The 13,667-nt window shown below is 48.0% G+C and overlaps 1 long non-coding RNA gene across 1 annotated transcript; it reads right to left on the reverse strand.

Moving 5' to 3' along the window:
* Positions 1-3,481: 3,481 nt before the first annotated feature.
* LOC119112872 (uncharacterized) lies at positions 3,482-9,940 on the reverse strand. The gene is made up of 3 exons (XR_005095796.1): positions 9,785-9,940; positions 3,945-4,080; positions 3,482-3,584 (listed from the first exon to the last, which is right to left on the reverse strand). It is a non-coding gene; the product is annotated as an uncharacterized LOC119112872 (long non-coding RNA).
* Between the last annotated feature and the right edge of the window lie 3,727 nt (positions 9,941-13,667).

A 13,667-nucleotide genomic window follows, 5' to 3' on the forward strand; every position in this document is an offset into this window, starting at 1 on the left:
ATTCAGTAACGCAGCGCTGCAATGGGGGCATTTGGGAAACATGAACTGCAACTTTTGCATCACTTCAGGGGTAACATTTATGAGCTAATTTGAAAGCCCTGAAAAAACGATTGAATTCGTTTCCATTTATTCCAGTTTTCGTGCATTTGAAATCAGGACTAAATTATGCCCCTGTCTAACAATGGCAGAGTGAAAAGCCCATCTTTCTTTGTCATGCCATGTCCTGATATGATATAACAGTTTTTTTTTGTAAATGCTTTTTCGCCTTTCATACTGCACGTTGTCATGTTTGTATTGTTCCAAGTTTAAAAGACGCTCTGCAGTTGTGCTCAGCTTTTCATCATCAGAGAGTTTCTAATCAGACTGGTCGAAAAGGGCATTGAAATGTGAAAACAGCATAGTTCAAGATGAGCCTGTTAGACGAATTTACAAAGACAACGTTTTTAGGGAGGTAGGGTATAATGAGAGCCCACCGGAGGGCTTTCCATATTTGTGCACTCTCTTAACTTCCCCGGCTTACACTTAAGAGTGTCCTACATTTATATGCGGTTTTGAACTGAAACAGCCATCTTGGAGACCTTTCGGCGCTGTTTACAACCCCGCCCTTCTTAAGACCTAAGACCTTCTAGTTTCTGAGCTACGTGCCAGCGAAAATGGCGAGAGCCTTCCGAGGAGAGTATTTCAAGGTCAACTTGGCATTCGTGACGTCATGGATCGTCGTTCCAAATCCTGCCATTCAGTAAGCCACGCGGTGGTCAGGGCCAATAAAACATACTTACCGGGGCGTTTATATTTGGCGTTTGTTATCATGATTTCCGGATATAGCGGCCGTCCATTCGCTCTCAATCAATGTTGTTCAAGTTACGACGGCGTAATCATGGCGTATTGGCGCCATGATAACGTCGCGCATTGAGGAGCATAATTACCAGGCAGAGAATTGCACTGTCAGAGGACAACACAATTCTAGATCTAGAGGCAGTTTTTCCACTTCAAAAGTATGCAAACAGTGATAAATGAGCTTGTTTCGTCATATCTGGTGCCTGCTTTAATAACTTCAACTGTGAAGCATTCCCGTTAATCTGTAGTATAACAGCTTTTGCGCGCATTTGACGCGTAGCCAACTGACATTTCAGCATCACCTACACTGGTCAAGTTTAAATCACATAGGCATTCCATTCGTCCTCATAGATACACGAGGGTGTATTTGGGGCACTGCTGGTATCTATCTTCCACGTGCATAATTTTGCGACATGTTTCGTCAGATTTCATCACAATTTCCAGATTCAGCTAAATGGCCTGTTCGCCTTCAAACATCTATTTTACCCATAACGCTGAATTCATCCAATGAACTATCGTAACTGACGATGAACCAATGAAGAGGCCTCGAAAGCCCCACTTAAGTACAGCAAAGTTTAGACGGAAACGTGTCATTCTCAGCCGTATGACAGAATTAAGATGTCATTTTTAAAACCGTCCCAATGTAAAACCCAGTCAGCTTAAAAATGGTCTATGTGTGTATTTAAACAACTTAAAACTATGTAAAGTTCTGGTTTCCCCTCGTCACTTTACACACCAGCCACAGGCCGTCACAGCCAAGGACATATAGCAAACGACAAAGCGGCACAAGCCCAGCTACCCTGCCACTGCGTGGTTGGGATGGGAGTCACGAACTCTTACCGATCCAGCTACGGGGTGGACACAACTGTAATGCAATATCATCGGGGCAGCCAATGGTCGATTGAGCGACTGGGGTCAACTTCAAAGTTTCTCCGCACTGCAAATTTTCACCGAATTCCTGTAAAATAAATATCTTGGCTTAGCGCGCATTCCTCCTCCCCCCGCCATCCTCACATACCCTTCCCCTACACCCCGCCCTTGGCCACGTCTCCGCTGCTGCGGCACGCTTGCGGTGAGATGGTGTGCTGTAGGTTCATTCAATAAAGAAAAGAGGGTGGGGAAAGAAGAAGGTGGATGGCATGGGACCATGGCTGTTTGGTCTTTGTGAGGCCACTCTCCTGCACATTCGCTAGACTTCGTGTTTCCTTATCCTCGACAGTCAACATCTACAGAGGGTGTTTGGTTTTGCGTAAGGCTATATATGGGCGGCCCTTTGTAACTCCGTTACCATGGTAGCGGGTTTTCAGCTCTTGATTACTTTTCAAAAAGGGCGTTCAAATCGGGGCCAGAAGGGCTGGTCTACCTGCCCACGGGCTCATTAGACTGGTAAGGTGCACTAATGATGATTATCGATAACCGGTGGAGACAGGGACAATTTTGGAAGGATTTGTGCAGATTGATAAAGCAGCAGGGAATCAGAAATAAGCATACACACCTAGTGAAAGATCTGGACTACTGCTCTCTCCATGGAGCGCAGCTTTCGGCGTTAAGCGATAAATTGTTATGCATTTCCGAGCGACGCACGCCTCAGAAGGCACGCGCCTCGTCAAATGACGGGTGGCTGTGGGGGAGGGGGGGGGGGGGGAGAACATGCCCATCATCCCGCCCGAAGTGAATCACCTGTCAGAGCAAAGTGAGCGGGTGTAGGGGTTCTTCATTCTGGCCGTGTTGAGCCGGGTAACGGGCAGGCGGGCGGGATCGCCGTGCAGACAGGCCGTCAGGCTCCTCGGTCCGTGCCGTGCAGCTGCTCACTCACAGAATGTAGACCACCACGCCGCCCGGACGGCAGCACACAACAGAGGACAGCGCTGATCGCGCTGAAGCCTGGCCATAACTGCACAACAGTGTCAGTCAAACCTGGCCCACGCGGAGGACCAAACGTGAATACCGGCGTCTGCTGACCAAACCAAAGCCGGTAGTGAAAGGCCGCCTATCGACACGACACATGATGCCAGCGGAAGAGACAACCCAGCTGTCCAGATGCATTTATCTCAGACAAAACGCCTGCCCGTACAGGACATGGACAGCAGGCTATCGCCGCGCACACCGGCACAACTACACACAAATGGAAGCGCTAATGAATAGATTGTCTGCGAACCACGCGAATATTTAAACGGATACAACGGAACGCACGGAAAATGGAAAAGTGAAACGGAAGTAAGCGTGGAACCTAATATCTAACATCTAGCGTAACATCTCGCCTCGAAATACTCCAAAATGAGTTTCTCCGCAAATTTGCCCCACTTTTCTAAAAGTTGGATTGGGAGTGGGGGACTAGAACTCCAACTGAATGGGAAGCTACACCATAGCCTTTACCTTAAAGAGCCTGTACGTACCGTGTGATGTGACACTGATCGCCCGCGTGCAGAATATCGTCAACTATTGTGCGCCAGTCGTGAGTGGTCGCAGCCGCTTCATTCACATTTCATATGTTATCGAGCAGCTGGGTTAGTTGCGAGCGGCTGAGCTAGCCGAGAGCGCCGAGTGGTCATGCTGTTAGATATTTGTATTGTACTCACTTCATCGTCTCTTCCTGTGGCGACCGAAAACCTTTGCTTCATGCATTGTTCTGTATGTTGCTGGATTGTCGTTCAGACTTGCATATGCAGTGGAGATGAAGCGTGAAAAACAGTCCCAATCTTCATTTCTTGCCGTGTGCTTTGTCCACGCTGGAAACGACTGCAGACCTGAGATACACCGCTTCAATTAGTAGCTAGCATCAGAAGCATCAGTAGCATCAGGAATTTACCTAATAGCGAAGGATTGACACAATTAATGCAAATAATCAACAGCCATAGAAGAAAAACTTCGGGCCTTACTGAAAACCCTCATTTCACGCCCATTCAAACACGGTGCACTGTGCGATGTTTTCAGCGAAAAAGGAGTGTTCCATGCGTATGGGAGAGCTGTTATAGGATAGTATTCATTTCAGTGATGGCAGAAACACACAGCTGCAGCAATTGCGGGGATTATGTAATGTGGTCCACAGCATACTAAATTGTTTGATCGAACATCATGCATTGTCTAGAATACTGGCGTGCGGTTACCTTCCACGTTCCTGTCGTAAATCTGGTCCTCGGTGACGCCCACAAGGAGGCACATCGTGCGGTCTCGGAGGAACAGGCGACCCATTTGAGGTTCTGCCTCGATCATGTGCAAGAGATCCGGTGTCATTATGACCACCTAGAGAAGAAAAGCACCACTGGAGCCTTTTTCGCAATACTCTGCTCTAGTTTACAATAATTTGAAGATAAAAATTCTTAGCTATCATGGCATGCTATAAATTATACGGCACATATTCTTACGACAATAATGTACTACGTACGTTTCTCACTCAAGTCATCTTGGAAACGAAATTTATGATTGGCTATGACACTTTGGCGATTGTTCTTCCATAGCTTTGCACTTCATTTTTGCCCCCGCCCCTGCAGTGAGCATTCTCACTTATGCTGAAAATGCAACATTGATTCGAAAGGACAGTGCCACAATGGGGCGTCGCAATCAGGGAATTATCGGCGTCCTCCAATCGGCCGCACCGGATAAGGGTTAGGTATTCACCTTTGCCATTTTCCCCCCGCCTTTCGCGATGTGCGACGGGTGGTTTGTCTGCCATGGCTGATTCCATGCACGACGGGTGGTTTGTCTGCCATGGCTAATTCCACGCACGGTGCGCTACATAAAGCAATTTATTATAAAGATGGGACAGCAGTTACATACGGAATCTGCAACTTCCCGCGGAGTTTTTACCCTCCCTGGTATGGTCGACATGGCACGTTGGGCAAGGCAAAGTCAAATCACCTTCTGCCGTCTCCATGTCGCTTTTCGTATATCGTCGTCAGGGGTGGCAAAACCTGTCGATTCGATAGATAAGGTCGGGGACAAAAATGCATCACCTCACGTGAAGATTGGTGCCAAACATGCATTTGGACAATACATTTTGGTGACGGCCAAGACGGAAAAATGCAGCGCACTATGCAAAACATTACATGAGGTCTCCATATATAGATATTATGCCTCCATGCTAATACATTTTGTCGCACAACACTAGCAAACGTTTCTGTAAAGACTCTTTACCCTACTCTACGGCAACCTGGTATCGTTCCTAGGCTTCATTCTAACCCGGCGACAAAAGTATCCTATGATTTTTAGTTGGTCGGCCGACTCGCTGACAGGTCGGTGACAGACCATTTTTATTTATTTCCAATTGCCCGGGCGGCCGGCCGATTTGCTGTTTTAAACAGCCGACTCTCAGTATCCCAAACTAGACGGTATAAAGAACTGAAAAAAGATCTAGATATGGGGATTCATCTGGCCGCAAAGACGTGTTTCAACTGTTGCCATGCGACTGATATGAGTTGGGCGGTGACTTTCAGTGTGCTGCAACTTTGCAAGTGGCATTCGCATTGCAGCATCATAAATACCTGCCGAGGGTTTAAATTCTGGCGTTGTTTACTTCGTTGACTGTGCCGTGATCCAGCATACTGCCCTCAGCGACGAGAGGTATTGACAGTATGTCGGCGTTGGGATCCGATCAAGGTAGAAATTGACCTGTAATTATCCAAACCACCTTTCATGACACCCCCAAAAGCTGTTAACTCACCGAAGCAGTCACAACCTGCCAGTATTTTCCCCTTTCGAACAACCGTAGATTTTATGTTGAAGCCTCTTTCCCTTCACATGAAGGCACTTCTAATGAAGGAGAATAACAGGACGTGATAATGGTTCTAGACTACAGATTTATGCCATTTTTGTGCTTGTCCTGAGTGAGAATGGTTATCAGTCATATAGATCTTCAAATCAGGGGTATTCCTACTTCTTATTCAATTCAGGGCTCTAACCATTCCCCTAAGTTTGTGAATAAGTGTGCTAATCTGGAAGACATCCATATTTTGGGGTTGCATTGCATAATTTTTCACTACTCCCTAACCTATCTTTAAATGCATATTTTTACACCGGCATATATAAAATACATAAAAAGGCTGGTAGCCGATAATTTGAGCCTTTACCTTGATTCACGGGCTTTTGAAACGCGGGTTGGTGGCGGGGGGGGGGGGGGGGGACGGGGGTTATCCTTCGACGTTTGCAAACTAAGAAAGGTAAGGCCTCGCAAAAAGCAAACAGTGAACTGTCTTTAACAAGATCTCGCGATTGGCAAGAAGTCTACTGTTGTGAACTGACCCCACGAGACCAAGTCGAAGGTCAAATTTTCGTGAAAACTATTCATCAGCTTTGCATGTTCATATATACGAAACCATGCAATGTAGTGACATGGAACATAAAGAGGCGTGTCCCTCCTTTAATTATGAGTACAATGGCATGTAGTCTTGTCTGTTTGGAGCCTCTATTATAATGTAGGGATTCGTTCATGTAATAGTGCCAGCCCTCCGCGCGCGGTCCGCAGAATCGTGGCTTGCCCCCCCCCCCCCCCTCCCGCCGCACTCGCCGGCCTTGAATCGTCTTGCACTGGTTGTAAAAAACATCGCTTCTCTGAAACCAGAATACCTAGGGACACTTGTTTGGTGTCAACACGCGTACAATGGATGCCCCAGAGGCTACCAAAGATTTGAGCAAGACTGTACAATATGCCGCATTGATATCTTCATAAAGCCGTATGGGCGGGGGGCGTCGCATTGCCCCCACCCCCTTTTGTCCGGGCGAGTAGCTGGTTCAGAATGAACTGTTCGCCTGATGTGAAGTAATCGACAAATTTCGATACAATGTTTTGTTGGGGCCTGGCAAGAGGCGCCCACCATTCAAAAAAATGTCGCACCAGGCTTGGAGCGTGCCTAAGGTATGGTAGATAGTTTGATGAGGACTGTAATGGGAGTCGAAGCGCAAGTGTGATTTTCATAACGGGGCATGGCATTTGACGTCATTTCCAGTCCTGTTTGCTACTAGTTCGGAATCTGCCACGCATTCTGCTGCCCTGGCTATCGTGGTCCTTTGTTGTTTTTTTGCGGTTGAGGAAAGTAAATTCAGCCGTAGATCGAGTTAAAACGTGAGGCGCCATAAAATTCCGAGTGTGGAAGAAAACTCCCGTCGTGATTGGGCTATATCATCAGTCTAGGGCAGGTGCGCACGCTTTCCTAGCACCAGCACTTATCCTGACATTGTTCAAGAGCAGTGTATGACTGAACGTTTCGGTTATGTGCATGAAATTGAAAATTGCAATGATGGAGGAGCCTTTCGGTGATAGGCTGATTTTTGATGACGCTACTGGGCATGGTTTTAATAACCTTTTTCATATGGCATTGCAATACGCTACTGACAACAATTTCTCCTCCAAAAATTTGGTCGGCGGCGAAGGGTACACTTTTACCATCCCTGGTCCTCGGAGTCAACCCGTTCTAACTCAAAGCATACCGCAGTTTGCTTGGTAATTCGTGCTCTCACAAACGGCCGCCGCACGTCAGGAGTTCGATGTTTGTGGATAGGAAAAGTCGTCTTGCTGTGCTGGGCGAACATGTGATTCATGTACCTCTCTGCGAAACGACCGAGCACGCGATAGAGCCCCGATAGTTATGTGTACTGCAAGTTCCTTTCAAAATCATGACCACTAGAAGGTGGTCATGATGGTGACCATGTTGTTGTTGTTGGTGACCATCGTTCGTGACGCTTGTTGTCTAGATTGGTTTTCTGGCTGTTTCTGCTGGATTTTTTCTCGGAGATGAGAGAATCGCTACCTGACTCCCGAAATTTAGGTGCTCTACGTCAATGTTTCAACGCATGACACATGTGTGTATGATTGTGTCACGCCAATGGATTGGATGGGTACAACCTGCAACCTGCAAACTGCTGATCTACAATAATCCGTCATCTTAGAAAACTAAGCCAAAGTAGCATTATGGAAAGGGATAACTTCTTCGATGGCCACTTTGCTAAGCTGACCTGTCATCATCCTCAACTCTTAACGATTATCTACAGCCAATGAATCTTAACAAAAGCAGCGTAGCTTACGGACTGTTGATCTTATTCTTGACTCATGCCGATGTCAATGTCAGTCACTAGTGAAACACTCATGACATCATGAACGTGAACAAAGCTCCGTTCGTCGTTGAATTGCTGATCCCTTTTTGATTCAATATTTCAAACAGTTTTCTGTGGGCACGGGTGTTCGGCAGTATTGCAGTTGAGAATAAAGATCGGTATTTAAGAAAACCGACTGAATACTGATGTAGAAATCAAATGTAACTTCGGTCGTTGCACTGGAATATAATTACCTTATAGATAGATAGATAGATAGAGAGAGAGAGAGAGGAGAGAGAGAGAGAGAGAGAGGAGAGAGAGAGAGAGAGAGAGAGAGAAAAGAAGAAGAGAAGAGAAGAGCGAGAGAGAGAGAGAGAGAGAGAGAGAGAGAGAGAGAGAGAGAGAGAGAGAGAGAGAGAGAGAGATAGAGAGAGAGAGAAGAGAGAGATGAGGGAGATATATATATATATATATATATATATACACAAATATGTAAAGGTATACTATTATACACATTGTATTCCTTTATATTATAAAGAAATACAATTATAATTACCGGGTGCCTTCCAGTAGCCACTGGAAGCTACCCGGTAATTAGTTCCAGGTAGCCACTAAATATGCATGCATTGTTAGCTACCCTGCCATTTGTGAACCAGTTCATTGAAACCAGCCACTTTTGCACACGGGAACAGCACGGCTTATGCAACAAGCTGAGTGCTTCTGTTACGAACAAAACAGGCGGGAGTTGGTAGCATCTTGTCGTAGTCAATGGAATGTAGGAGCTTTCGTATGTTGAGGTTTTGTTCGGTGGTAATGTGGGTGTCATTGTATTGTGTGTAGGCGTCCTGCTCCAAGTGCTCGTGTATCACGTATAAGTGTAGTGGCGTTTGTTGGCTGTTGTTGGCTGCTGGTTGAAGACAACGGTGTGGAACAGCGTCATTTTGTGTACGTTTCTTCATGACTTGCAGAGTGTTCCATCCCAAATCGTCGAACAGTGCGCGAGTGTGCGTTCTGTAGAGTGCATCGGTGATTAGTCTTGCTGCTCTGTACTGTAATCTGTCAAGTCTAAGGGAGTCGCTAGTTGTCAAGACTCTGTCATATACTACGTTACGATAATCAAACAAAGGACGAATGTAAGTCGTATATAAGACGTTGAGCATATGTTCGTCGATGTCGATGAGAATATCGGGGACGTTCCTCTTGGTGGGGAGGTCAGTCCACGGCAGGTTCTTGGGTTTGCCGATGAGGTGGTTTCAGGTGGAAGCTCGCGCTACCCTTGTGCCAGTGACCAGGATTGCTAGTGATTTATTTGTATTCCAGGTACAGTTGAAGGTTGCTCATAGAATATATAGATGCGTATACCAAGAACTTAACTCATTGCATTTTAAAGAAAGCCAGACGTTTCAATTCATTGATCAGGCCTATCGCGTCAAATCTATTCTGATGCGTTGGTGAGACCAAAGGTCCTCGGCTTCATTATCTTCGGTTTTTATGTTATCGACATAAAGATGATCGATATCTCTCGCATCTGTTATCACTTCGCTCACCCAACACACAGCACATCTATTAGTATGGTGACTTGATACTTCATGTGCATCAAGTGAGTTGTATTCCGGAAGATTTCGCCAAATAATGTCAGCTACACGAGTGCTCGAACGGGTTGGCTATTGGCGTTATTATCTGGAGAAGAAGGGCGGAAGACTATAGCTGTGTGCCTAGAAAAGGATACATACCAGCTGGTAAAAGGTGGAAGATCATAAGCGCAGATGTGTTCTGGGAGAAAGAACCGGCAGGTTAGAGCTAGGATCTTATGGCACTCATTGCAAGTGTGGAGAGTGAAGTAGAAGAGCAAGATGCGAGTATCAGCAGGTGCGAGCTACGTCGGCGAGGCCATGGGCAAACAAGAGCTGAGGGACTGTACCTGCAGATGTGAGCTGACCATGTCTTGGATGACGTCCGGGTCGGTCCGGGGCAGCAGCTGGTCCATGCCGTAGCTGGTGACCTCGACCCGGCTGACGGCACCGTTCTGCAGCTCGTCTCTGAGCAGGCTCTCCCACAGCTGACCTTGGGGGCCGTACAGCAGGCAGACCCGCGACGCTGCGTCGCTGGTCACCGGCCGAGGGTCCGCGCGCCCGGTCAGTCTCCGCTCGACCCCACACGCCTCCGACGCTGATGGCCCTGAGGCCCGCGCCGTGCCGTCAACACACGTCTCCGGCGGTGAGATGCAGGAGTTTGGCATCGTTGTTATCATCAGTGTAACTAGGTCCTCCGAGATTGGCTGGTGGGGACGGGGTGGGGGAGGGGAATCAGGATTTGAGGGGTCAAACTGCAGTCTTGGGGTACATCCTAAACTAAAAGTTAAATTTTGAGGCGCAAAGTGCGAGAGCGTTTTTTCGACGGTCAAACTCGGAATGGACAAAAATTAAGACCGGCCGGTAGTCGAACTCAAGGTCACTAAATATCGTATTCGGGCTTAAAGGCAAGTTATGCTAGTCGTATAGTACTAGATAAGTCTAAGCTGCGGATGTCCGTGTGGTATGTCAGAAATTATGTAATTGCCGTTTTTACGAAGGAGTTATGCGATGCAAAATTTGTTCGAGGTTTTCACAAAGCTTTTGTATGGACCCAACACTTTGGCAAGGAAACGACTGGTTGCATGCCATTTCAGTAGCATCCAACAGCTAAACAACGTTGATTGAAATCAATGAACTTATCATGCAACATGATACTGTTTTCAGACATTCCTTTTCTTTAATCGACACCTTAGCTCAGCCAAATTCCAGGATAATGCCGGGGCGGGACCGGCATGGATCGGGCGAGGGTGCTGAATACTAGCCGCACCATTTTTGTCCACAGCGGTGTTATGTCGAGCAAGGTGGGCGCTGAGGATCATTTCATTCAAGGATTGGGGGGCCATGAGCACCATTGTGGACCATTTTTAAGTAGGAAAGCAAAGCTCTGTGAGTATTTTAAATCTATGAACAGAACTTCAGCCAGGATATAGGAGTCTGGTTTGTCGCGTCTACGTCAGACATGTCACCGAATCTTTTGAAAAAGTTTTGAAAGGTTTCAGGAGGGAACAAATTCGTATCACACCTGCCCGCGCACTCATTAGCTTGCTTATGACCTGTGAATGTAAGTTGTTTGCAAATACGCCTTTTCAGGCATTTAATTTAAAATATCTCCAAAACATTTTCAGCTACATGTGGCTTATAAGAGCTATGCCATTGATAACTAAATGCTAAAACTGTTATAAAGTTTTGAGAAGTTGCACAGCGTAATCATTTGTTGAAAGGACCGCTGTGTGGCGCTAACTTGTCTCTCGAAATATTCACCTGAGGTCAAAAGGCAAAACGTAAACCGCATTGATTTAATAATGTTACCTTCGCAACTTCAGCAACCCGTTACCACGACCAGCTGCTGGTTAACAACAATGCGTTATTCCCTCAATCCACATGAGGACTTGCATTCAGCACGTTAAATAGCCCATTCCAAAGTAACGCATGATTATGTCTGGCATGGCATAATACTTATGAAGCCCCTTGTTACAACAGTCAGTTTGGACATCTTCCGTTCAGTGTCCGGCGAGTAAGCATGGCGGGACTCGTACCTTCCATTGCAAGCTCCAAGCAGTCCGGCAGCACTGCTTGTCCACTCTTCTCTGGGCGGAAGCGGCCACGCACCTCGCCCGACACTGGCGTGCCCGGCTGGGCGCGACGTCTCCGGCGCAGCTCGCCCGACACTGGCGTGACCGGCTGTGCGCGACGTCTTCGGCGCAGCCCGCCCGACACTGGCGTGGCCGGCTGTGCGCGACGTCTCCGGCGCAGCTCGCCCGACACTGGCGTGACCGGCTGGACGCGACGTCTTCAGCGCAGCCCGCCCGACACTGGCGTGGCCGGCTGTGCGCAACGTCTTCGGCGCAGCCTGCCCGACACTGGCGTGGCCGGCTGTGCGCAACGCCTCCGGCGCAGCTCGCCCGACACTGGCGTGGCCGGCTGGGCGCGACGTCTCTGGCATCTCCGCGGCCGTCGCGACCGCACCACGTACGTTGCCCGGAAACCCGGGCCGATACGACCCGGCGGACGCTGGCGACGTCCGCCAGACGGACACGGCCCCCGAGGGGGACCGGTTGCGAGCGACGTTTGCTAGACGCCACCCCCCCCCCCCCCCCCTTCCCGAGGAGGACCGGCTGCGGGTGGCGTCTGCCGGCGGATACGGCCCGGGGCAGATCGGCTGCAGACTGCAGGAATGCTGGCAGCGCCACTCAGATGGCAAAGCCGTTTTAAAAAGGGATCAGATTGGTTAAAAAACGAATTAAGATATCAACAACACACCGTTTTACGGCCCTCTCCAACATTAATTATTTGCGTGTAGCGTTGCAACGAGGTGCGCTGAGCAATTTGGGCATGCAACTTTTTGCAACTTTTCCCATTTTTCCAAGATCCCTTTTAGGGGCTTTTTGTTCTGATAGCAAAATGCAGGTGGCCCTTGGATGTCACTTTGCCTCCTTTGGCTGTAAACCATTTCTGCAACATTCTGCAGCTCTTTGCAACATTACCAGAATCTTCCTTTAGGAGCTCGTGTGCCTTGTGCAAACAGTGGAGGCGCTTTATGGCTTTACCTTGCTTCCTTAACGCTCCAAATGGTGTCCCAGCATCCTGCAAATTTTCAGCATCTCCCAAATTTCAGCATTGAAATCTTCGTCTTTCCGGAAGCCGCTAATGACAAACAAAGTGGGTGCCTTTGATGCTAGTTCTGCCGTTATCGGTGGTTACAGCGTTCTGCAATATTTCGCAGCAGTTTTGTGAGGTGGTTTTCGGGCTTTTGAAATCTTGCGAGGTCGATGTCGACCTTTGTTTTGTTTCTTTATGCCCTTTTTTATTTAATGTTCGCAGTGTCCACATCTGCCCATGCAGCCTGGCCATCTTGCAAAGAAAACTGCACTCCGTTATGTGCTGTATCCCGTGCTCGTTCCATAACCGTACACATGCGACGCTGACCGAATCCTGTGATACACAAAGGTAACGTCATTGGGCAGGAGTAGATGTGAGATTGAGATAAACATAATGAGGTCCCTCTAGTCCCCTACTATGACACACAGGGTCTGGGCTGAGTAATATTGCCTAGGTTAATGCCAAATTGGGGTATATCAGAAACATTAAGCCCATGTTTGCAACGTCAATTCCTCCTTGTACCGTCACGCCAGGCCGTTTCAAACGGGCGTCCGATGTCATTCGGGGTGCGGGCAGTAGCGTATGGGAAAACGCCCTTGCCTTCAATGCAGGGTGGCTCTCGTCTTGATTAATCACCCAGGTACCGTTTTTGCCACTAAGGAGGGCCTGCCTTTCCAATGCCAATGTCCAGGGACTTCATAACTAGGATCGTTGTGCCGTCTTTAACGAGTTCATCTTTCGCAAACGTTTTTGCGAGATCCTGTGACAACTTCTCCGAGTCGCGTCTTCCACAACGTCTTGTGCACACCGTTCCTCTTTTAAGAAGGCCAATCCGACCGTTTATGCCAGCTTAATCTAGCACAGAGTGTGACAACGGCACACAGCTTGTACGTTGTTGCCCTGTGGGCCAAAATTGCTTTTCATACCTAGTATCGCCCAGTTAGCATCTTTGCCCCTAAGGAGAGCCTGCCTTCCCGATGCAAAGCACTTGGGGATTTTAGGGTCGAGGTCCTTTTGCCGAGTTCACCTGGCACAACATCCTTCGTAAGCGTCTTTACGAGATCATGTTCCAGCTTCGCACAGTCGCACCTTCCGCAACGTCTCGTGGCCACCGTTCCCGCACTATGAGAA

This window comes from Pollicipes pollicipes, unplaced genomic scaffold (genome assembly GCF_011947565.3).
Source record: "Pollicipes pollicipes isolate AB1234 unplaced genomic scaffold, Ppol_2.1 Scaffold_7261;HRSCAF=8764_pilon_pilon_pilon, whole genome shotgun sequence".
Lineage (NCBI taxonomy): Eukaryota > Metazoa > Arthropoda > Thecostraca > Pollicipedomorpha > Pollicipedidae > Pollicipes > Pollicipes pollicipes.